Source organism: Pinus tabuliformis, chromosome 1_1, assembly GCF_031772625.1.
Source record: "Pinus tabuliformis cultivar Carrire ecotype Pingquan chromosome 1_1, CPIR1, whole genome shotgun sequence".
Lineage (NCBI taxonomy): Eukaryota > Viridiplantae > Streptophyta > Pinopsida > Pinales > Pinaceae > Pinus > Pinus tabuliformis.
Genome location: NC_142297.1, coordinates 205113617 through 205140114, shown reverse-complemented (window position 1 = coordinate 205140114; position 26498 = coordinate 205113617). Strand labels below are relative to the sequence as shown.

General features: G+C 39.1%; 1 pseudogene; it reads right to left on the bottom strand.

Annotated features, from left to right (window-relative positions):
* Positions 1 to 15558: 15558 nt before the first annotated feature.
* On the bottom strand, positions 15559 to 24602 carry LOC149212244 (serine/threonine-protein kinase UCN-like; annotated as a pseudogene).
* Between the last annotated feature and the right edge of the window lie 1896 nt (positions 24603 to 26498).

Here is a 26498-nt window from a genome sequence, read left to right as displayed (position 1 = left end):
CATCGCACTATCTCTCGTTCCCTTCGTATTTCATTAAAATAATGAAAAACATGGAAAATATATTAAAAATGGCCTGGGCGCGGACTTCAAACATTATCAAATATTGTTTTACATAACCGTTGGGTCTGGTTATCGTATCCCACATACACCTGTGCATAAGCCCCGCCCCATGGTATAGTGCCGATGCGATACAGCGATACGATCTGATCGCAATCATTGATCACTCAATACCTGGGTCTTTTATATATATACATAACATAGCTCCCTGCCGATGTGACCCGCCGATCCGATCATCGATGATCGCTGATCGGCGGTGTCATGCACCCGTCTTTAGACTGTCACCTCTGCCCGACCAATATGCGATTTGCCGCTTAGATCTGGGCCATTTATCAGCCATATCTAACGGTTGTTGTGCAATGCCTAGCTTAAGTATGCGATAATGGTTTTCATGGTTTTAGAGTGTTTTGAGCCTCCCGATAGTGTATTTCCGCCCATCCAAGGGCTTTCCTCCTGCGACCATTTCGACTTTGAACGATCCTTAAGAGGATTTTGAAGAATTTTGGGGCATTCTTGGATCCATTTTTTGGACCGTTTTCCCACAAGGCTAATAGCACCTAAAAGGGGGTTCCTGAGAGGGCAACTGCCAGGTCAAGGGAAACGGTGGAGGCTTAGCCCATTGTCACCACAACTAAGTCTCCCCACTCTTTACGGAGTTTCACAGATGGGAGGAATCTCGATAGTCACTTGTAAAGTATATGTCAATGTATATGTGAAAAGTGACCCTAAGAACCCTTTCCTGAGGATGGAGATGAAGAATGGAGCTTACCTGCTCTTTAAGTAACAGACTGGTCCACCAGGGATAAAGGGGGGGGATTGGAGGGTTGAGGGAGAAAAGATAGGATTATGAACAAGTTTCTCAATCCCTATAATCCTTGGGAAACTTGGATTCTAAAATGGTCCTTGACAAATCATCTTTATTAAGAAGTGGGATCACACGAGGCCAAGTGGACCCAACCCAAGTTCGGGATTAGAATATAGAAACCAATGATGTTCCTAGCCTGGACAAAGTGAGGGGAAAGGACCAAATAATAATATTCACTTAGAAAGGTTGAATTGATCATACTAAGGTCTAGCCTTGGGGATACCTAGGCAAAATTCGGTCCTAGAGCTAGGGCTTGGGATTCCCAGAGATTCCACCGTTAGAATGGCCTCAAATTTGGAGGAGAGGGGGGGAACCTACCAATGTAGTAGCCTAGGGAAGATCAATTTTTTTCCTTTGCCCAATTTCCAGGAAATTGATGCCCTAAGTGACCTAATGGGGCTATACTTGGGAAAAAGGGGAAAAATAAAAAATAAGAGTTGAGATGATCACCCTTTTATGGAACCAATGCCTCATTCACTTAGGGATATGGAGTCAAGGATGGTATTGAATAAGAACTTGGATTCTTGATCAAAGAGGCCCAGAAAGTCAACTTCATCCAATGTAGATAAGAAAATAAAAGCAACTTTCAAGAATTTATACTTTAAAGAAATTAATGCAAGCTTCTCGAGATAAAATAATATCTAGGACATTTTATTTATATAAAACTGGCCCATACATTCAATAACTAAAACATAACTCAATTCCACATTACAATAATGCAACAACTAGCCCTAATTTTTGTTTTATGTGACAACAAGAATAACAATGATAAAAGAACTTACAACGTTATAGAGTATATCCAACTAGAAATTCGTTTGCATAACAAAGCTCCAAGATAAGAACGATAACCCAAATCCATACATCAAAATTTTTCCATCTCTGGCAAATATCCTCCAAGGAAACAATATGAAAATTCTCTAAGGCTAGAGAGATCCCAAATCAAGTGATGATCCAAATGAGTGTATCTAACATCAATATATAGCCTCCTAATGTAATTCGAATTAGCATATGTGCCCCTAAAGTTAAAATAATGTGCAAATAATAACCCCTAATGGTGACAAGCCCACCATACTAGCTCCCAATGTAAAAATAAGCCTCATAAGGGGCCAAATGGTGATGTATGCATGTCGTAGGGCCCTCCAAAGGCTCACTAACATCCTGAAGTGCCATATTGAGGAATGTATTCCTCGGAATATGATGGACAAGGGGATGGTCCGTTGTTCTCCAAGTAGTAAACCCATGGTGCTCTCAGTGGGTCTGAGAGCGCATCAATGACCCCATGGGTCTCCATACGAATCAAAGATGTTTGTGGATCCTCTGCAATGGTTCGGGTGGTGGAATGAATGTTTCCATAACATCGTATAAGTGTTGTGACACTTTCCAAAAGTGTGGGGCTCATATGGACATCTGTTGGGCATAGTGTACCAATCGCATCACCATTGTCCCAAAAGTGGATCGCTAGTAGTCTCTAAACATCCATGAAGATCTGTGGAGTGTTGTTTGTTGCTACAGAGGCCCATGGCTCTCTATGCACACCCTGCATGTTCCATGTGGATCTCTAGGTGTCAGGATCTCGTATAGGGGGACCAAACCCAAACAGAAACCACCTGCAATCCTGCATAAGATCCAATGCACACCCTAGGCTTCTAGTACAATCAATCATTAAAATAATCAAGTAAAGGAGCTGACAAACCATGGATAATAAAGTGGGAATTTCATAATGGCATCCCCTCTAGGGGCTTTGGCATGTGCTAGTGTCTCCAAACTCCAAAGGGGGTTAGCCAAGGACCTTATTAGGTGGTTTCAGCCCCTAGAGGGGATAGTATGTCCAAGATACATCCTTCTAATGGGGGTGGCAAGTGACAAATAGGTGACATGGAATAGGAAATGAGAGGGGTAGCCCTGGGCCACATAATGGGGCATAGGAATATGTAGATAAGGGGAAGCCCGTACCTGGGTATATAATGTATAAGATGGAGAAGTCATGGTACATGAGGTGCTCGACCTTGGTTTTTCCACCATTATTTATATGCATTTTTCCTTCTATGATTTTTTCTTTAGTTAACTACTCGGGGCTGATAGGGAAAGAGCATGATGTGTATAATATAGCAGTGATTACCCCTTTTGAGGTAAGGCAGTTCATTTCCTTCCACAGGTTGGAACAATCATGGTTTCCAAAATGATAGAGAAGGCTCATCTAGGGCCTATGGAACCAGGGTGATGGCCATGGTTGGGGTAGAGCTCATGTAATTTCTTTTGCCATGTGCTAATTATTTTGGCTTGACCATCTTTTGCATTTTTTGGTACAATTTCCTGTTAAATGTAGTCATTTATGCTTTTACTTTTTCTTTTAATTGCTTCATCCTCCGGGGCATCATTTTAGGCCTGACCCGAGGTGGGGGCAAGGGGATAGGAAGGCTAGCCCTATGTGGACCCAGGTGGGAGAAAAGATGAATGGGGGTATAGATAGTGGAAAGAGAGTGATATGTGCAGATAAAGGAATGGGAACACGCACCCAAATTCAAGGATTCCCAAGTAGTACCACCCTAGAACCAAATGGTCATTAAAAGAGATCCCATAAGACTAAGATCCAAGGGTAACAACCCAAAGAGGTCAAGGGGAAAGGAGCACAAACTAAGCTCGCTCTTTCTGACAAATCCCCCCATGAATCCATACCCAGAAGTATCCATTATAAGTAAACCCAATATTTAATTACCAAATGACAAGACATACCTTTAGATTGGGGAGGCCCACCTTCAAACATACAATCAATACAGGTGGGTGAGGGACCACATGGTTGGCGTAGGTGGCAAAGAAATGGCACAACCAGCTAGTAGGAGGCATCAAGGGGTTGTTGGTTTCCAACTGAGGCTCATCATGGAGAAAAAAATTAACCTAGGGATATCACCCACAAGCTCATGGGTAACATCTGGCTCCAACTAGGACGTGATCTCTCGAAGAAGTGGACAAGGTTGCTCGAACAGAGGGTCACGAGAACTCCAACAATCTCTTAGTCACCCTAGACCTGTTATTTGCACATATCAAAGATCAAAGCCACGGGGCAACATGTTTTTCATGGTGTCGAATGATCACCCATGCTTAATCTTAGCCCATAAACCAATAAAATATGCAGTTTTTTTTTGCAATTTAATCTATCATGAGAAACATAATATGTGGTTAGTTCTAATGCAAAAATCATGATGCAATGCATCCTACCTTAACATGCATATAGTAATGTTAATACTAAGTGTAATCATAAAGCCAGTGCAACCAACATATCATCACATCAATATACATATGCCTGCCAGCACAATTACTCATGTAGCAAACCCCAAATCGAATGTAGACATAGTCACATGGACGATGCAGTGGGTGGAAGGTAGGAAAATATGATCTCCATTCGAGGTAAAGGGAGGTCCTAGGAGAAAGAAAACTAGTCATTCTAGAGTTCTAGGGCTCCCATTCTAGGCACAAAATGGAAGAATGAATGATTACTCTCAAGAACTCCTCGTCACAATCACTACTTGTAATATCATGTTTTGAGGATGCCACAAGGTTGTGATGAGAGGGGAACGAAAGGTGAGAGAAAGAAGGAATGGAACAAATAGGTCTCTCAATGTGATGGTGAGAGTGGGGAGGGGAGGTTGCACAGTGATCACAATCCTGAGTATGGGTCAAAGGGGATAAGGTATTTTCAATGAAGGGTTCCCCCTTGATACCATATTCAGGAAAGGGAAAAAGGGCATGGTCACTCAAGATGATACCAAAAGGGATAAAGGATGTACTTGAGGAAGACTCAAGGTGACGAATAAGAGGGAAAGGCAAAGGGGAGGGTGAATTGTCATATTCAATGGGATTTCCTTCCCCACAACCTAAAGGCTCAAGTGATTTGAATACACAATCATAAGGTAGGTTGGTAAGAGCCTCATTTCTTTCCTCATTATAAATATAAAAGATTGGACTTTTATCAAAAGGAGAGTCAAATATTAGGCTTTTATTAAAAGGAGAATCAATCACTTCCACCAAAGGTTGTCCTTCTTCATGCAAGAGAAAATAATAGTTCTCCTTCCTAAGGGTATCAATGGGTATGTCATCATAAATAGCGTCTGAGGGGAAGGGAAGACCAATCTCATCCTCATCCTCCTTGTTGGTGTCATAAATGGGAGCACAATCAAATTGAGGACCAACAATTTCCCATTTCTCCCTTTCAATGTGGAAATAATCTTCAATGTCATTTTTCAAGGGGCTAATGGGGTCATCTCTCTCAAGGTTTTCAAAAGAGGATTCATCGGGAGTAATATCCTTGAGAAAGGTAGGGTTGGTCTCAATAAATTCATCCTTCCCAACATAGGTGTCCTTAAAATCATCTTTCCCATCTTGCAGTCCCCACAAGGACTCATCTCCCTTCTCATCACCGAGGTCCTTGAGATCGCTTTCATCTTGGTTGGTTGACCAACGAGACCTTTCTTCTTATCTCTTCTCTTGAAGAACAATGGCTAAAGTATTTGTTACATGATTCTGGTAGTATGCTTCTAGGAGGAGAGAATTAGTAGGGTTCTTTTTATATTCATATTTCATCTTATAAAGCTTCACTCTCTTCATCATATAAGCAAGATAAAACTCTATTAGAATTGTATTCCCCTACTACCTCCCTACATGACCTACTATATTCATCCATTATTTCTTGTGTGATTTGGAGGATTTCAGGATCCAACTCTTCGTCATCTTTAGAGGAGACGTCTTTCACTTTATTACTATTTGCACTAAATTCCATAATTGGTATTTTTTCATCGTCCTCATCTTCTTGGTCATTTTGGTCATCGAAATCCTCATCTGGTAATGAGCCATATTGTTCCTTAATCTTGTGAGACAAGGAATTATATGCACCAATATAATAGGCAAGCTCCAAGAACCAATAATCTATGGGCCTTTGTTCATGCTCCTTCCTTATGCTGTCGAGGTTTGACCCACTCTTGTTATAAAAATTGATTATGAAGTCCTCGTCCTTGTGCTCTACCAGATGGTCACAAAGCTCAGACAACGAATTCAATCTTTCCCATAGGTCTTGTTCTTCTTCGAGGCTAATGTCATGGGTATTTTTTTCAACCATTTTTCATTATCTTGCATATAATGTGAAAATGGAGTCGCCAAGGTGAATTAAAATGCTTTCACAAATGCCTGCTTCACCCTACAAGCATTGACTTTGAAGTTCAATGAGGAACTAGGACTTTGTTCCTCCGTTGAAGTCGCCAATAATGATATGTCAATATGTCATATGGGGAAAAAATACACGCTTTGTGTCCTCGACAACAGTGACAGAAATGTTACCGCTCAAACCAGTAAGGGACTTGAAAGGGGGTTCCTAAGAGGGCAACTGCTAGGTCAAGGGAAACGGTGGAGGCTTAGCCCACTGTCACCACAGCTAAGTCTCCCTGCTCTTTACGGAATTTCACCAATAGGAGAAGTCTCGATAGTGTAGGGATTCACTTGTAAAGTATATATCAATGGATATGTGAGAAGTGACCCTAAAAATCCTTTCCCGAGGATGGAGATGAAAAATGGATCCTACTTACTCTTTAAGAGAGGGACTTGGTCCACCAGGGATAAGGGGGGAGGATTGGAGGGTTGAGAGAGAAAAGATAGGCTTATGAACAAGTTTATCAATCCCTATAATCATTGGGAAACTTGGCTTCCCAAATGGTCCTTCACAAATGATCTCTATTGAGAAGTGGGACCACACAGGGCCAAGTGGACCCAGCCCAAGTTTGGGGTTGGAATATAGTAACCAATGATGTTCTTAGCCTGGACAAGGTGAGGGGAAAGGAACAAATAAGAATATTCACTTCGAAAGGTTGAATTAATCCTACTAAGGTCTAGCCTTGGGGATATCTAAGAAAAATTCGGTCCTAGAGCTAGGGCTTGGGATTCCCAGAGATTCCACCACCAGATTGGCCTAAAATTTGGAGGAGACGGAGGGGAGCCACGAGTGCAGTAGCCTAGGGAAGATCAAACTTTTCCTTTGCCCAATTTCTGGGAAACTGATGCCCTATGTAACCTTATGGGGTTAGACTTGGGAAAAAAATGAAAAAATAAGAGTTTAGATGGTCACCCTTTTATGAAACCAATGCCTCATTCACTTGGGGATATGGAGATAAGGATGGTATTGAATAAGAACTTGGATTCTTGGTCAAGGAGGCCCAGAAAGTCAACTGCATGCAATGTAGATAAGAAAAGAAAAGAAACTTTCAAGCATTTATACTTTAAAGAAAATAATGTAATATTCTCGAGATAAAATAATCTCTAGGACATTTGATTCATATAACATTGGCCCATACATTAAATAACTAAAACATAGTTCAATTCCACATTACAATAATGCATCAACTAGCCCTAATTTTAGAAGTATGTGACAACAAGAATAACACTGATAAAATCACATACTACGTTATAGAGTATATCTAACCAACAATTTGTTTGCATAACAAAGCTAGATAAGAAAGATAACCCAAATCCATACATCAAAATTCATCCATCTCTGGCAAATATCCTCCAAGGAAACAATATGAAAATTCTCTAAGGCTAGAGAGATCCCAAATCAAGTGAGGATCCAAATGAGTGTATCTAACATCAATATATAGCCTCCTAATGTAATTTGAATTAGCCTATGTGCCCCTAAAGATAAAATAATCTGCAAATAGTAACTCCAAATGGTGACAAGCCCGCCATACTAGCTCCTAATGTAAAAATAAGCCTCATAAGGGGCCAAATGATGATGTATGCATGTCGTGGGGCCCTCAATAAAATAACATCCTGAAGCGACATATTGAGTAATATATTCCTCGAAATATGATGGACAAGGGGGTGGCCCCAAGTAGTAGACCTGTGGTGCTCTCAGTGGGTCTGAGGGCACGTCAATGACCCCATGGGTCTCCATATGAATTGAAAAAGTCTATGGATCCTCTACAATGGTTTGGGTGGTGGAATGAATGTTTCCATAACATCATACAAGTGTTGGGACACCTGCCAAGAGTGTGGGGCTCCTATGGGGGTCTGCTAGGCAAGTTTACCAATTGTGTCACCATCCTTCCAAAAGTGGATTACTAGTAGTATTTGAACATCCATGAAGATCTATGGAGTGATGTTTGCTGTTGCGGAGGCCCGTGACTCTCTATGCACACCCTACATGTGCTAATGTGGACCTCTGAGGGTCAGGATCCCGTATAAGGAGATCAAACCCAAATGGAAACCACTTGCAATCCTGCATACAATCCAATGTGTCCCCTAGGATTCTAGTACAATCAGTCAGTAAAATAATCAGTTAAAGGAGCTTACAAACCATGGATAACAAAGTGGGCATTTCATAATGGCATGCCCTTTCGTAGTGGACTTTTGCATGTGCTAGTGTCTCCAAACTCCAAAGGGGGTTAGCCAAGGACCTTATTAGGTGGTTTCAACCCCTAGAGGGGATAGTGTGTCCAAGACACACCCTTCTAATGGGGGTGGCAGGTGACAAATAGGTGAGATGGAATAGGGAATGAGAGGGACAGCCCTGGGCCACATAATGGGGCATAGGGGTAGCTAGATAAGGGGAAGCCCATACCTAGGTCTATAATGTATAGGAGGGAGCAGTCATGGTACATGAGGTACCCGATCTTGGTTTTTTAACCCTTCTTTATATTCCTTTTACCTTTTATGAAATTTTCTTTAGTTAACTACTCTAGGCTCAAAGGATAAGAGCATGATATGTATAATATAGTAGTGATTACCCCTTTGAGGTAAGGCAATTCATTGCCTTCCAGGGGTTGGGACAATCATGGGTTCCAAAATGATAGAGAAGGCTCATCTAGGGCCTATGGAACTAGGGTGATGGCCATGGTTGGGGCAGAGCTCATGTAATGAATTTTGCCCACATGCTAATTATTTGTCTCGGCCATCTTTTGCATTTTGTGGTACAATTTATTATTAAATGTGTCCATTTATGCTTTTACTTTTTCTTTTAATTGCTTCATCCTCAGGGGGATCATTCTAGGCCTAACCCAAGGTGGGGGCAAGGGGATAGGGAGGCTAGCCCTATGTAGACCCATAATGGGAATGTGATCCCAGTTGGGAGAAAAGATGAATGGAGGTGTAGAGAGTGGAAAGGGAGTGATATGTATGGTTTCCCAAGTAGTACTACCCTAGAACCAAATGGTCAATAAAGGAGATCCAACGGGACTAAGATCCAAGGGAAACAACCCAAAGAGGTCAAGGGGACAGGAGCACAAACTAAGCCCGCTCTTTCCGCCAAATCCCCCCTTCAATCCATACCCATAAGTATCCATGATAAGTAAACCCAATACTCAATTACCAAATGAAAAGACATACATTTATATTCGGGAGGCCCACCTTCAAACATACAATCAATACAAGTGGGTGAGGGACCACATGGTTGGCTCAAGTGGCAAAGAAATGTCACAATGAGCTAGTAGGAGGCACCAAGGGGTTGTTGGTTGTCGACTGAGGCTCATCATGGATGTAGTTCGAATTGGGAAGATGAGGAAAGAAGGAAAAACATTTAGCTATACATTGACCAAGAAAAGCATATAACTGATTGGAAAACTGAATTCACACACACAAGTAACTACACAAGATTTATGTGGTAAAACCTTGACAGGGTGTCAAGGAAACATCCACGGGGCAAGGGATTGGAATCTCTATTCAATCAATAATGATTCTCTATACAATAGTGCGGGCATTCATTTGGTTTTATATGTGCCTCCTCAGTTACATAACCGATGATTCTGTATAAAACTAACTTGTTACATTTTACCCAAATTTACATAATTAGTTGTCAAACTTCCAACAAACTCCACTTTGACAACAATTTTCCTAATCCCTTGCCCATGCCCATTCATCATCTTTTCTACAAGCCAAGAGTAGCTAAACATCATCGCAACTTTTCTACTGTAACTGGCTTTATGAATATGTCTGCACAATTCTCCTGCGTATGAACCTTTTGAAGAGCTACTTTTCCGCCATCGATCACATGTCTCAGAAAATGATACCTTACATCAATGTGCTTGGTCCTGCTGTGATAAGCAGGATTTGTAGCTAAGTGAATAGCACTTTGACTATCACAAAGTACATTCACTTTCTTTTGCGTCCTTCCAATCTCATCAAGCAGACCTTTTAACCAGATTGCTTCTTTACTGGCATCTGAAGCAGCTATATATTCAGCTTCAGTAGTGGACAATGCCACTGTTTCTTGAATCTTTGACATCCAACTAATTGCTCCACCTGCAAGAGTAAAGACATAACCTGTAGTAGATCTTCTTTTGTCCAAATCACCTGCATAATCAACATCTACATATCCGCAGACTGATCCTTCACTACCACTAAAGATGATGCAATGGTCACTTATGCCTCTTAGATATCGAAGCACCCATTTCACTGCTCGCCAATGTTCTTCACCTGGATTTGCCATGAACCTGCTGACAACTCCAACTGCATGTGAAATGTCAGGTCTTGTAGATACCATCACATACATTAAGTTGCCTACAACATTTGCATATGGTACATGAGACATATACTTCTTTTCTTCATCAGTTCTAGGACTCAAAACCGAAGAAAGCTTAAAATGGGAAGCTAATGGAACATTAACAGGTTTCACATTGTTCATACAGAACTTTTCAAGTACTTTCTCCACATACTTCTGCTGTGATAACCAAAGCTTACCATTTTTCCTGTCTCTGTGTATCTCCATGCCCAAGATATGTTTTGCTGCTCCAAGATCCTTCATATCAAACGTCCTAGAGAGCTGAGCCTTTAACCTGTTGATCTCTTCCATGCTTTTGCTTGCAATAAGCATATCGTCAACATACAAAGCTAAGATAATGAATATGCCATTGAAACTTTTGAAGTATACACAATGATCATACTCATTTCTTATAAATTTCTGGCTCACCATGAAGGAATCAAACTTCTTGTACCATTGTTTGGGAGACTGCCTCAGACCATACAATGATTTCCTGAGCTTGCAAACTAATCTTCTGCTACGACCTTGTACAAAACCTTCTGGTTGTTCCATATATATCTCTTCATTCAAATCACCATGTAGAAAAGCTGTTTTAACATCTAACTGTTCTAACTCAAGGTTAAGTAATGTAGTTAGTGCCAACACAGTACGAATAGAAACAAGTTTTACAACTAGAGAAAAAATCTCATGAAAGTCTATACCTTCAACCTGAGAATACCCTTTTGCTACCAGTCTCGCCTTATACCTTTCGATACTTCCATCAACTTTCCGTTTCAGTTTGAAGACCCACTTGCATCCAACAACACTTCTCCCTTCAAGAAGTTCTACAAGATCCCAGGTATTGTTCTTGGCTAAGGAATCTATTTCTTCTTTCATAGTCATTTTCCATTTTTCACTATTTGTATCATCTACTGCTTCCTGATAACAACAAGGTTCCCCATCTTCAGTAATCAAAGCAAAAGATGAAGCATAATCTTCATACCTTTTGGGAGTTTTTCTTTCCCTTGTAGACCTTCTTAGAGTGACTGGTTGTTGAACTGGTTTAGAAACTTGAACTGGTTCAAAAACTTCAACAACTTCCTTTGTATCTTCAACACCTTTTTCTCTAGAAGTCTCTCCTTCCTTTTGACTGTCACCGAAAGGTCTAGCCTCCAACTGAACTTGTTGATTTGGAGATACCTGTTCCTGTTCAATTCTTTGAACATTTGATTTTAAAAGAGAAGTTTCATCAAATATTACATCTCTACTAATGACTATTTTCCACAATGTAGGATCCCACAACCTGTATCCTTTTACTGCATAGTCATACCCAACAAAGACATAACATTTCGATTTTGGATCTAATTTTGAACGCTAATTTTTAGGAATAAGAGAATAAGCATCACAACCAAATATCCTTAAATGTGAATAATCACAAGACTGCCCTGTCCAAACTTCTTCAGGAATTTTACAATTAATTGCTATTGAAGGTGATCTGTTAACTAAATAACAAGCAATAGACACTGCTTCTGCCCACAACTACTTTTGAAAGTTAGCATTGCTGATCATGCTTCTGGCTCTTTCCATAAGAGTCTGATTCATACGTTCAGCAACACCATTTTGTTGAGGAGTATAAACAGCAGTTTTGTGTCAAATGATTCCTTCATTCTTACAGTATTGTTCAAATTCACTTGAAGTGAACTCACCACCATTGTCAGTTCTTAAACATTTAATAGATTTGCCTGTTCTTTTCTCTATCATTGCTTTAAATTGTTTAAAGACATTGAATACATCAGCTTTCTTTTTTAGCATAAAGACCCAAACTTTACAGGAGAAATCATCAATAAACGTTAAAAAGTATAGGGGACCTCCATATGATACAACAGGAGATGGTCCCCACAGATCAGAATGAATATAGTCTAAAATATCTTTACTATTATGATTTCCAGTTTTAAATTTCTGTTTACACTGTTTACCATACACACAATGTTCACAGAAATCTGACTTCAAAGATTTCAGATCAGGAAGAGATTTACATTTCATCAGTATCTGAAGACCTTTCTCGCTCATGTGACCCAATCGCTGATGCCATAGACGAGTACCTGCTTCTTCCTTTTCTGACGCAACCACTACTTCACTAACCTGAGTACTTCCTTTTAATTTGTAAAGATTTCCGACCTTTTCTGCTTTCATAACAACTAGGGCACGTTTAAGGACTTTCAACACGCCATTCTGACTTGTAAACTTATAACTATCCGAATCCAACACTCTCAAAGAAATCAAATTTTTCTTTAAATCAGGTACATGTCTAACACTAGTTAATGTTCTAACTGTGTTATCATACATCTTAATCCTGATATTTCCCATCCCAACAGTTTGACATGATACATTATTACCCATAAACACAGAACTACCATTTACATTTTCATACGAAGTAAACCAATTTCTGTGTGGACACATGTGATGAGAAGCACCAGAGTCTAATAGCCAGCTTTCTAAACCCTGAGAGACATTACATTCAGGTGAAGTTTCATCTATCATACATAATTCTTCAGCAGATAAAACTTCGTCTATCATACCTGAATCGACCTGATTCTCTTCCTTCTTCGGGTTATCAGATTCTTTTCATTTCCAACAGTGTTTCTTCAGGTGTCCAATTTTATTGCAGTGCCAACATTTTGCCTTACACTTCTTTCTTTTTGATTTAGATCTGGAAGACCCCCTTATCTTTTCTCCTCTTTCCTTTGACTGTCCTCTAGCTATCATGGCTTCTGATGCAGTTGTTTCAGTACTGGATTTCCTTCGTACTTCTTCAGACAAGAGAGCTCCCATGACTGATTCAAACTTCAAAGAATCAGCAGTGCTCAAGCTGATTGAAGTTACGAAGTGATCATGATTCTCTATACAATAGTGCGGGCGTTCATTTGGTTTTATATGTGCCTCCTCAGTTACATAACCGATGATTCGGTATAAAACTAACTTGTTACATTTTACCCAAATTTACATGATTAATTGTCAAACTTCCAATAATGGAGAAAAAGTCCTCTTGGGTATCACCCACAAGGTGTTGGGTAACATAACCAAACATGTTTTAAATATAGGAAACCTTGGCAGATTGCAAGAAATGAGTATTGAAATTGGGCTCATAACAGGAACTAACTTCAAAAGATTAGCCCATGGCTAATTTCTTAATTGGTGGGCATATGCAATGTTGTTGTACTGCAAACATAAAAATAAATCAGTCGAAATCACCTTATATGAATTTGCGTACAGTAAACTGATTAGCTTTTGCGATTTGTATAGTCCCCTATAACAGTCTACACGAAAATTGTCCACGGGCTTCCAAGATAAGTTGGGAACGAGCTTTTTATCAGAACAAGGTCCGCATCCGCACCAATAAGGCATTTATGAATTGAGGTTCCAGGGTCAAGTGGGATTGGATCTGTTCTACGTGGTGACCACATTTTTCTTATTTACTTTGGATTTTTTTGAACTGTAGTGTTGTTCTGAAATACTGCTACAACATTTCCAAATATGAAGTCTAAGACGCCCAAAATACTACAAAATATTACATTCTTTGTAGAGTTAGCGAAAAGAATGATTGTAACCCTCAATGGCTTTATGCTTTTATGTGATAAATGTCATGTCTTGAGCCATAAACCATCTCTGGTGCACTTGTTCAAGCATTTTATAGATATCAACTTTGAATGAAGCAACATGCTAAAAATAAATTTGGTGGGACGAATTACCAAAATGTAAATCAAGGTATCTCGACAGTATGATGACCAGCAAAGAGAATAGCTACCGATAAAGTTGAATCGTTCTACTTTGTTTGTTCCCTTTGTGTTCAGGAATGGGAATGGCAACAACGTCTTCTACCATGGTTCCCTTATTGCTCCTCCTTTGCCTGTGACATAACTCGGTCCTTCCAAATTCATTGAAATGCAAATTACCTCACTCCTTCCCTCCTTCCAAATCCATTCAAATGAAAATTACTGAGTCGGCGGGCAAATTCAAATTCAAATTTTGAAATTCAAAATATAAAAATAGTTTAAATGATATTCATAAAGATTGTACGCGTGATCTATCGGATGAGCTTATGTATCCATGGGTTTTACGGGTGGAATCTATCAATCCGGCCACATAACATCCAATATATTAAACATTCTGCAACCTACGGTATAACGCTTGCCGTGGGAGAACAGATAAGTAGGGAACAAAATCTTTGGAAAGTAAGTTTCCAGCCCCACTTGGATACGATACAGACTGCGTGAGGTACAATGAAAAGACACATTGGCTACAAAATTTTCGCATTTTTGCGATTTATGCACGGGATGGGTCTCTCTAATTATGTAAACAAACCCGACTAACCACGTAGACAGGTCCAAACAACCTGCAATTGAGATAAGCTCGGTGGAAGAGATCATATATTATTATAAGTTAATGTGTTCGCAGTCTACCCAACAGAGTATTGAAGAATGTAATGATAAAGCACAACGACCCACTTATGTATGTATTGAAGAATCTGCAACTGAAGAAAAAATATGGCGTCAAGAACTCAATGATCCAAAACCCAATTACATCATGGACTTGAAGAAATTAAGGAAGAAGCATCATTATTTAATAGCAAGAACTCAATGATCCAAAACCCAATTACATCATGGACTTGAAGAAATTAAAGAAGAAGCATCATTATTTAATAGCAAGAAAGGTAAAAATGAAATTGTAAGGTTAAATTGTAAATTCTGGCTGAGACTAACATAGAGAGGTGTTATGATCCATTTCTCCATTAAAGGGCCCACTTGGAATTAATAGAGAAATGTAGATTATTCTGGAATGTATCATTATTAGTTGTTTGTTGTGATTGTAGTGTCTAATTGTGAGATTTATTTAGGATTGAGAAATGACATCTAAGCAGACACTCTAAGTTAAGCTAGCCTGACGTGAAAGCTGGCCATTTATGTTATAATTTTTCCGTTCTTAATTTTAAATTTCTTCACCATATATTATGTATATGCATGAAGGCATGAAGTAAATAAATTAGAGACCGCCTTGAGAAGTATAATTTCTTGTTAAATTCTCTCGTTAAATATTTGACAAAAAAATTAAAAATTCTCGAACATTTTTGTTTATTATATGTACATTACAATGAATGCTCAAACCTCAAAGGAAGAAGAAGAAAAGGGGGCCTAGGCACAGATTCTAACTCATCCCATCTAACACCCTCAAATAATTCATGATTTTTAATCTCTTGCGCACCAGACTTGAATCCCAATCTAAGAGTAAGCTCCTTCACCAATAAGCATCGGAGTAAGTCTTTCAGGGGGCTCGGAGGCTCTGAGAGTTGTGTTGGCTCCTTGCATAATATGTATTAAAATGTTTCTTTCCTAGGGAACCCCTGGAACAGGGTCTTCCCATTCACCATCTCATGGTGCAATATGCCAAAAGCCCCACCAATCGACTGCAATGCCATGGCCCTTGCCTCACAAGATTTCTGGGACAACAAACGAATGTGATTTCTAGTAAACCGTTTCCTTTCTGCCATCCAAATGACAAAAAAATGGTTTCCCTGGCACTGCCATCTTGATTTGGACTTGTTATGTTGTTCGCGTTCATGCAATCTCTAGCTCCGAGGTGCTTGGGATTTAACTTCGCCATGAGTGACTAGCTCTTCTTACATGACCCATTTTGACCCCTGTAAAAATATTTCGTCCTACACTCTTGTGGATTTTTTATGTAAGCGAGAGATCGAAATCAGTAATCATAACATGCCCATCTGCTTGAAGCAATATTTTTTCAGGTTTCAAGTCTCTGTACAAATTTTTTTGTTGGTGCAAATTTGCACTTTAGTGTGAGGACAATTTCTACTGCATAAAATGTATATAATTTATATATGTGAAATTTTTGTAAATCGATTCTAAACGCCAAACAACAACAAAGGATTAAAAAATATATATATGGCCATTTCCTCTGTAAATCGATTCCAGACACCAAACAACGACAAATAATTAAAAAAATATATATATGGCCACTTCCTCTCCTCTCAAACGGTTATGAGAAGCTTTGAGCAAATGAACTAGAATTATTGTTGTTTCTACAGCATAGCCATTTTGGCATTTTCAAAAGGCCATAGCCATTTTTCAAAAATAAGCATACCACAGCTTTGAAATAATAGGTTGAGGAGGAAAAAGTTCGTGTAAGTCAATCATCCCCTTTCCGGTAAAATGCTTCCCTATAATCTCGAGGAATTCCCCTAAAATGATAAATTAATTGACTGATGGAAACTTTCGACCAATCCTAGACATGCCAAAATTTGTGCAGCGGTGGAGAATTTAGCTGGAAATGCTTCCCTATAATTTGGAGAATTCAGGTGGAGAAGGCTTGATGAGAAAATTACTGTAATTGCATATGAAACTTAATTGCTGTAATTGTAATCAATGTTCGTGATGCAAAGGGTGCTGGAAAGACCGACGCCGGCAAAGGGCTTGGTAAGCGTGTGTATAATACACCTCCAAAAAATGTTCAGATTATGGGATTGGTCAGTATTGCAAAATATACAATTAATATACAATCAACTAGATTATAAATGTTTTCAAAAGTTGAGAAGGTGTGGAATTCTTTCGGTTTGTAATGTGGAGTTCACTTATACTTTTAAAATAAAAATAAATTATTATTCAATTAAAAAGCAATATTGACTATAATTTAAAACAAAATTTAGGAAAAGATTTGCTAAAAATATTTCAATCTTCATTTTTAGCTATAAATCTATTTTAAGTAACGTAATTTTATATTAATTTTAGATAAATAAAATAAATCAAAACAAAAATTATTATATTTTATATTACTTTGGGAGAGACAAAGTAATTCAAATAAAAATTATTATATTTTCGCTTTGACTCTTGTCAAGATGTATAATTTTTCTTTTTAAATATTTAAAAACAACTAACTACTTTATTTCAAAATTAGTTTCATAGATGTGTGTATATAGAAAGAGTTATATGTGAATATTTTATTATTGACCATAATAAAATATTTAGATATCAAGATAAAAAGTAATTGAAAGTAAATAATTCAATTAGTTCCTAATAAAAATAATAAAAGCCAAATGTATAATTCATGCAATTATCAATATAAAGCTAACATGTTGTATTTAAAAATATGGGTAATCATAAAAAAATTATTCAATATAACTCATAGATAAAATACTTCAATGGCTATCTTCAGTAAAATATTTCAATATCAACTAACTATAGATATATATAGATATATATATATATATATATATATATATATTAAAAAATATTATGTTTAAAAGTTTTCAAGTATATTTTTTTGTCAAATTTATATGAAATCCAATAAAGATTCATGTTAAAAATTAAGAAAGACAACTTTAAATATGAAACTAGCAGCTCACAGGTGAGAAGCTGCACCTAGAGACTGCCCAAAGCGTAGAACATTATACAAATTAATCATTAAAACCAGAATGTATAAGTTTACATCATAATAGGGAGAATTAGAACTGACACCTAGAAAATAGGAACTAATCCTAATCTAGGACACACGCACAATTGTGAAACAAACTCTCTCCAATAATACATATTCTCCATTAATTTCAACACTCCCCCTTAATGGAGAAAGGGTTCACTTGTACTCCTAACATCTCCCTAAACATTTCAAATTTAATCCTCCCAAGAGGCTTGGTAAAAATACGTGTTGCATTATCACAAGTATTACAATATTCAATAAAACTTTCTTTAGACTGAACCTTCTCTCTACCAAAGTGAAACTAAGTATCAATATGTTTTGTTTTTTTTTGAAACACAGGGTTGTTTTCCAGCTTGATTGAGCTTTGGTTGTCAAATCTAATTACTGTAGCATCTTTTTGTTCTTCTCCAACATCATGGAGAAGTCTCCTCAACCAAATTGCCTTGCACATGGCTGCACCCATTGCTTGATACTCCTCTTTTGCAGAAGATAAGGAAATAGTATTTTGCTTCTTGTTGCTTCAAGCAATTACCCTGAACCTGATATTGAAAGCATAATCTGTTATGGATCTTTTGTCATCTAGGTTTCCCAACCAGTATGAATTTGAAAAACTTGTCAAATTAACATTAGAAGAATCAGTGTACTTAATACCAAAATCAATGGTTCCTTGAAGGTATCTCAAGACACCTTTTGCTGCTACCCAGTGGTTCTCAAGAGGTTTTGACATGAATTGACTTAACACATTGACTGAGAATGCTAAGTTTGGTCTAGTAGTAGTCAAATAAATCAGACTCCCAACTAGTTGTCTATACAATGTGGCATCCACCTCTTTAGAATCATCCTCAATCTGAAGTTTAAGATTCTGTTGTAAAGGCACTGAGGCAACTTTGCATTGCTCCATTCTAAACTTTTTCAATAACCCTCTGACATACTTCCCTTGAGTGAGAAAAGTCTGCCCAGAGTCCCTCCAAACTTCTAGACCCAAACAATAGTGTAATTCTCCGAGGTCTTTCATTTCAAAAACTTGCGACATCTGCACTTTGATTTATTTAATCAATTCATCAGCATTTCCAGTGATAATTAGATCATCTACATATAAAGAAATCAAAACAATTTTCCCCTTTTCATCAAACACAGTATACAGATTTGGGTCATTTTTTTCTCCTCTTATAACCATTCTCCAAAAAGAAAGAGTATTTTTTCATACCACAACCTAGGTGCTTGTTTCAATCCATACAATGCTTTCCTTTATCTATAGACTAAATGTTCCTTCCTCTGTTCAGTAAACCCTTCACGTCATGTTAAATACACCTCCTCTTTTAATTCACCATTTAACAAAGCAAATTTCACATCTAACTGGTGTATCTTTCAGTGATGTTTTGTAGCTAAGGCTATTAACATTCTAATGGTGTTTAACTTAGCTATAAGGGCAGAGGTCTCTTCATAGTCAATACCTTCTTTCTGAGAATACCCCTTAGCCACCAACCTAGCTTTATATTTGTTTGTACTACTATCTTATTTAAACTTAGGCTTATATAACCATTTACAACCCATGGGTTGTTTTCCTTCAGACGGTTCAACTAAATCCAAGGTTCTGTTTTTAATGATTGACTCATATTCTTCTTTCATGGCTACCTTCCATTCCTCAAACTAAGTTTCTTCCTTATAATTTAAGGGCTCAACAAAATTTAAAATGTTGGTCATAAGACCATAGTATTTATACCTTGTTGGTAATTGAGTCTGCCTAGCTGATCTCCTTGATAGCAAACTTGCCTCAAATCTATCTTGATCACTCCTTAGTGTACTTAGATTGTTGACTATACTTGCATCACTTGATTCTCCCTTTTGTTCCTATTGTTGTTGTTGCTGCTGGTTGTCTTTAATTTCCTCACTGTTGTCTTCAATTAGCAAAGGCATGTGCCACTCCTCATAGCCTTTGTCATTGTTTCCTTCATCAACCTGCTCATGGAATATAACATCTCTATTTGCAAACACCTTATGAGTAGATGGATTAAATAGATTGTATCCTTAAACTTAGAACAATACCCTACAAATATGCATGTAATGGCCTTTGCATCCAATTTCTTCCTCTGCTCCTTGGGAATATGTGCAAAATATTGTGAATTAAATACTCTTAAATGGCTAACTGCAAGCTGAAAACCATATGAAGCCTCGAATGGAGTCTGAAGATCGAGGCACTTCTTTGGACTCCTATTCTTTAAATAGACTGCAGTAATAATAGCTTCTGCCTAAAAGCCATTAGATAGGTTCTTACCTTTCAACATGTTGTGTGCACACTCCACCAGAGTTTTGTTCTTCCTCTCTACAACCTCGTTCTGTTGTGGAGTGTGAGGTATTGTAAACTGCTGAATTATCCCATGGTCACTGCAATATTTGACGAAGTTTCCCAGCTTGTATTCTCCCCCTTGATCTGAGCAGAGAATTTTGATGACCTTCCCTATCTGTTTTTCAATCATACTTCTAAACTTTAAAATATTCAAAAGTATGACTTTTCTTTTTGATAAAATATACCCAAGTATATCTTGTGCAATCATCAACAAATAATAAAAAATAATATGTTCCTCCTAATGATCTTGTCTGCATCGGTCCACATATATCAGTGTGCACAAGTTCAAGGATATCTCTCTTTATTCTATTTAAACTTGAGGGAAATTCATCCTTGTGCATATTTCCAAGTGCACATCCTTCACAATCAACATGTGCATTTTTTAAAACAGGGAGTCCATTAACCATACCTTGTTTTTGTAGCAACAATAAGTCATGAAGATTAATGCGTCTGAATATTTGATGCCAAAAATTCATTGTTGTCATTTTTGTTGAAGTTAAAGCCTTATGTGGCATGCTTATAATGTTCAACTTGTACAGGCCTCCAACTCGTATTCCAGATGTAACAGACTTCTGTTTATCCAACAAATCCTTTATGACACAATAATTTTAAAAAACTCTAACTTCAGGTTATGAAATAGTAATCATAGAGATAGAGATCAAATTCTTTTTAATTCCTGGTACATACATCACATTCTAGATGTGCCTGATATTGCCATCAAGCAATATCACAGGAATGTCTCCATACCCTTTAATTTGGTAGGCTCTGTCATCACCAAGGTAGATATTAGCACCACTGCTGGTCTCTTTAAAAATTTCAAACCAATGCTTATTACCTGTCATGTGAGTGGATGCTCCAGAATCCACAAACCAGGTTTCAATCTCATCAATCTCAACAGAAAGAGAAGAATCAGACACAAACAATTTGAGTTCCTGATTTTGGTCTTTGTCAGCAAAGTGCCCTGTATGTTTCTATTGTCTATGTCTAGCTTTGTCAACCCTGTTTTTGTAACAGTGTTTATCAATGTGTACAGATTTACCACAATAAAGACACTTGGTTCCTAAATCATTTCTGGTCGAAGACATGCCTTAGAAAGGCCTTTTTTGGGGTGTACCACCGCCTTTCTATCTCGCTCTTGGTTTTCCTCTGAAAGTATTTTTCTTTGTCATCAATGTGAGATCTTCATTATTCATCTGCCTCTCTTCTTCTTGCATTAAGATCCCTGTCAGCTCTTCAAAAGTGGTGGCTTTCTCCCTCGTTTTCAAGCCTGTGATGAACACCTGATAATCATCTGTCATACCATTCAAGGTAATCATGATAAGATCCATATTAAACAATTTCTCCCCTATATCGCCCAACTTGTCTCTCAACTCTTTGATTCGAGAGATGTATGCAACAACCACTTCATTTTCCTCCATTCTAGTGGAGAGAATCTTACTCTTCAGGAACAGTGTGCAATTTGTATTCTTTATCTCATACAAATACCTAAGAGTCACCCAAAGATCATTTGGATATTTTCACTCTCTGATGTCAGGGATGATGCAGTCTTTGCCTTATTCTCCCTCTTCTCCCAATCCATAGATTGCAACAATTTCCAACAATCTTGATTTAACAAACCTCGACCTTTGCACCAAAGCACAATTGGTGCGATCTCAGAACACGACCACACCTTTGCCTTATTCTCCCTCTTCTCCCAATCCATAGATTGCAACAATTTCCAGCAATCTTGATTTAACGAACCTCGGCCTCTGCACCAAAGTTGGTGCAATCTCAGAACACGACCACATTGGCAATTTCGACAAGCCACCACTTTGGACCTCAAAATGATTGCTCAATAAACCAGGCTCTGCTAATTGAACCCGTTGGTCTTCCTTAATCAAGGCGGCTAATCCAATTGGTTGATCCAATCTGGTGGGCTACCCAAACGATCTAATCCTCTTGGTTAATCCAATGGGAAAGGGCTCACCACTACGCCCATGAGTAGTACTATGACCACGTTGCCACTGCAACCATGTTGCCACGCTTACTCAACCTCCTGGGTAAAGCCACCACTGAACCAGGTAGACTCGGGTCTACTCACACATCCATCAATGTTTAGCTGCAGGAACACCACCGCCTTTTTGACACAGATCCACCACAGATACGACCACCAATTGTTCCACGCAACTCACTGCACAAGGGATCTCTGCCAACCCACCGGATGTGCCAACTCACCACATATGCAACATGCAATTGAAAGGCCGGATCCACGCTTCTTGGGTGTGCTGAATCAAATTCGTTCAAGGGATGGTCGAACAACGTATAAGCGAGGCTCAGACCTGCGTTGACCCCCGAACAAATCTCATTTGACCAGCGCATAAAAGAGAGATCAGGTCCCCGATGCTCCAATGTGAGAGAAAAAAAATTACATCTCTCCAGCCACTAACGCTCCAAACTTCAGCCACTAAGGCTCCAGTTTTTCCACTAAGGCTCTCAATTCTACCACTAAGGCACTCGATTCTGCCACTAAGGCACTCGATTCTTCCACTAAGGGACTCAATTCAACCACTAAGGCACTCACCAACCACTAAGGCTCACCAACTTTGATACCAAGTTAAAAATTAAGGAAGAAAAAACTTATAATCTGAAACTAGCAGCTCACAAAATACATAAGTTTACATCATAATAGGGAGAATTAGAACTAAGACCTAGGAAATAGGAACTAATCCTAATCTAGGACACATGCACAACTATGAAACAACCTCTTTCCAATATTACATATTCTCCATTAATTTCAACGACTCTTTGAAAGTGAAAGTTTAAGTTCAGTGATCTCCACAATCTATATGGTTAGTCAAGGCTTTGAATCTATTTAAGCATTCAAATATGTATTCATGGTTTTAATTGTATTTTTGAATGTCATATTTGAATGCATAAATAGATTCAAAACCTCGACTAACCATATATATGGAAAAACTTATATATATCAAGCAAGGGGAATATTTTTTTTAAGTTTAGCACTATAAAAAAATTTACACCTCAAAAATTTAATTCTTCTCTACACTTATTACACTTATTAGATCCATAATTAAAATAAATCTATATTAATATTAGCAAAATTAAAATTGTTTTTCTTTTTTACAAATGCGATTTCCATTTCATTTAATCATGACATCAACTAATATGATATGAAATGATATTTTAAAGTCCACGAGACTAAAAATAGTCTATGAGACCATTAGTTCCCTGTTTTTTGCTCTTTGCAATTCAGTACTTTTCCGATTCAAATTGATGATAAGCTGACCCAACCTTCCAACAATCTATTGGCTTATATGGGCCTAACCCAGGTTCGGAAGAGTTCTTTATCCAAACAAATCCCATAGCTACCGGCCCTTTCGGCAACAGCCCGCGGAGCGCAGACTGAGGTCTCACCCGAGGTAGCAGGGGAGGGTGTTGGAACCAAGTTTCCACACCCTTGGGATGTCTTGATGTGGTCTGGAGGGTTCGTGCGCCGTTCTGTGGCCTCGCGCTACTCTGCTTCCACGTAGATCCGGAACAAGGCAATTCCTTGATACTTATTACTAATGAGTTGTTATAGATTAGATCTACCTTTTACGGTCTTTAAGCAAACATTTAATAGAGATAACCAATTCACGCACCCAGAAAAGTTATAGATTTGCATAAACTCATAACATAAGCATAAGCACACATATCAAACAGATATATCAATCATAGATTAATCAGATCCATAATATTTCAGATTCAACACAGTATTTCAGAACCAACTTATCTTTATTCAACCCTTTCGCCAATACATCCAGATCCACCCTGCGCACTCAGCTGCATGAGTCCGCCCACACAGCTACAGACTCTACTAGGCCTCTATGCACACCGCTGTAGAGCCTCTATCTACCCACCAACACCCTTGTCTCGATCTTACAGACGCAAAATATACTATCTTCACAGACCCATAACTCTAAGATCCATAAAAAACAAGAACTTCCTTTTACCCTTAGAGCCACGCTCTATTTATACATTCCCTTGGTCCGTGGACCAAGGGCATGTTGACTTACTTCCTATTATTCTATACTATTTCTTGGGCGGACAACCCTTTGACTCAACCTATTACATTTCACACTCCGCATATTTCGGAGATTTACAATATTATTATCCTAACTTATAGGATTTTAAGCCCCAAAACTGTTACGTGGGACATTCGCTACCCAATAGGCCCCCAACACAATCATTGTGACTCGTCCCGAGTCACTAGTCGGTGCAGCGATACACGATGCCTAGGCTCCGCAGTTCACCTTCCTGTGAGTGATGTACCGCTCCCTCTTTGTCTCCTGCAACGCTTCTCCAAGCTCCTTCTTCATTGTCGCTACCAATTCACACAATCGATACTGCTCATTCTTCTCTACTCGGTTAACACAGAACACCCCCTCATAGGATTTTATCTCTAGCTGGGGCGTTGCATATGGGAACTCCTCGTACCAACACAACCATTTTCCAATTTCGTATCTTCTGTACACACTTTCTGCTGCAGCTTGTGTTGCAATTTTGTAAGACCATGGCTGCTGTCCGCGAGATCCCAATCTTCAAGGTGTATTAGAGATGACCTATTAACTGCGATTCCACCATGTGTCTCCGTATTTACAACCTTTCCCTTATCTTTCATGGTTCGCCGTCCAGCCCATGGGTGAGGCAGCGACATTCGAACCGATTCTGCTTCGTGTCTGTACATTTTCGGCACATCCCCTACCATCGATGCCAAACTCTACGTGGGGCCTGCAGTTGTCAACACTGTCCTTTTCAAAAAGCCTGGCACCTCCAATGGCCATATCACAACTCTTGGCCTTACTCCTTGAGTGTAGATAATGAATAGTTCCATAGCGGTGGGAAGACACACTAGCTTACTGTTCTTAGAAGCGTAGCTCATTCAGTGGATGACCCCCTATGATTTATAAGTGTTTTGAGATTCAAATTTGATGGCTCCCGCCTTTCCTGGTGCCCTCATGCTAAGCCTACAATAGATCATTCTAGATCCGGCTCGTACCTTGTCTCTTAATTGCCCGCCACCTGCTCCCTTTTGCGATAACTTTGTCATCTTGTCATGAATAGTGACAGCAATGATCACCTCTCTGCTTGTCATCGCAGCAGCGCAACCCTTTCCACGCACGCGCGACCCTTGTGACAGATCAAATCTATGCGCACCACGGTTGTCGCGCAGCTGCTCCCCAGACTGCTTTATCGTCCCACGCTCTCTTTCAACTGGCTAGAGCGGTGAGACTGTCCTTCGGATGGTTAGTCAGGTGGTCGGCCCACCTGTGTAGAGCTTCAGGTGACTGCCATTTACTCTTCCTGGGAAGGGGTCTCCATTGAGCTTAGCAAGCTGGACCGTGCCTCCATCTATAACTTCTTTGACTACATAAGGTCCCAACTAGTGCATGCGGAGCTTGCCAGGGAATTTTTCAAACTTGCTGTCATATAGTAATACTAGATCATTCTCTTTGAACGTGCACATCTTGATATGGCGATCATGCCAAGCCTTCTCTCGCTGCTTCTGTACTTGCTGATGAAATCCTGCCAGAAATCGCTCCTCCTCCAGTTCCTCCAGTTGCGCGATCCTCTCTTCCAAAGCCACGCGGTCTGCCATGCCTATCACTGTTGCTATTCGTAAACTAGGTACAATGTACTCCATGGGCATGATGGCTTCCTTGCCGTAGACTAACCAGAAAGGTGTCTGGCCTGTCAACTTTTTGCATGTTGTTTGGTATGCCCATAACACAGTAGGTATGCGTAAATCCCAATCGTTGCGCTGCGCATTACATACCTTGGTCAACGCTGTCTCCAAAAAAAATTTAAACACTTCAACGGTCCCATTTGCTTGTGGATGGTACGACGTACTCTGTTGATGGTATATCTGAAATTCCTTAGTGAGCGCGTTGATAGTCATCTATGGCTTGAGCGGCATTTCATCCCTCCGTGATGGTTTCCTAGCCCGTTGACATACGTCGTAGGGCCAACAGTATGCTTGCAAATATTGATGTAGACTTGGCCACCATAGTCTGGCGCGAAGAATCTTTTGTGCTTCAGCCAGAATCTATCCTCGCTCGAATTCAAGTACATATCTACATAATATATCACCTTTTCCCATTTTGTAGAGGTGTCCTACAATAACAGTAAAATCTGCTGCGCATATCACCAATTCTTTCCTTTGCTGAATGGAATATCCCTGCGACGTGGTTCCTGTGGTTAAGAAGTGGATTATA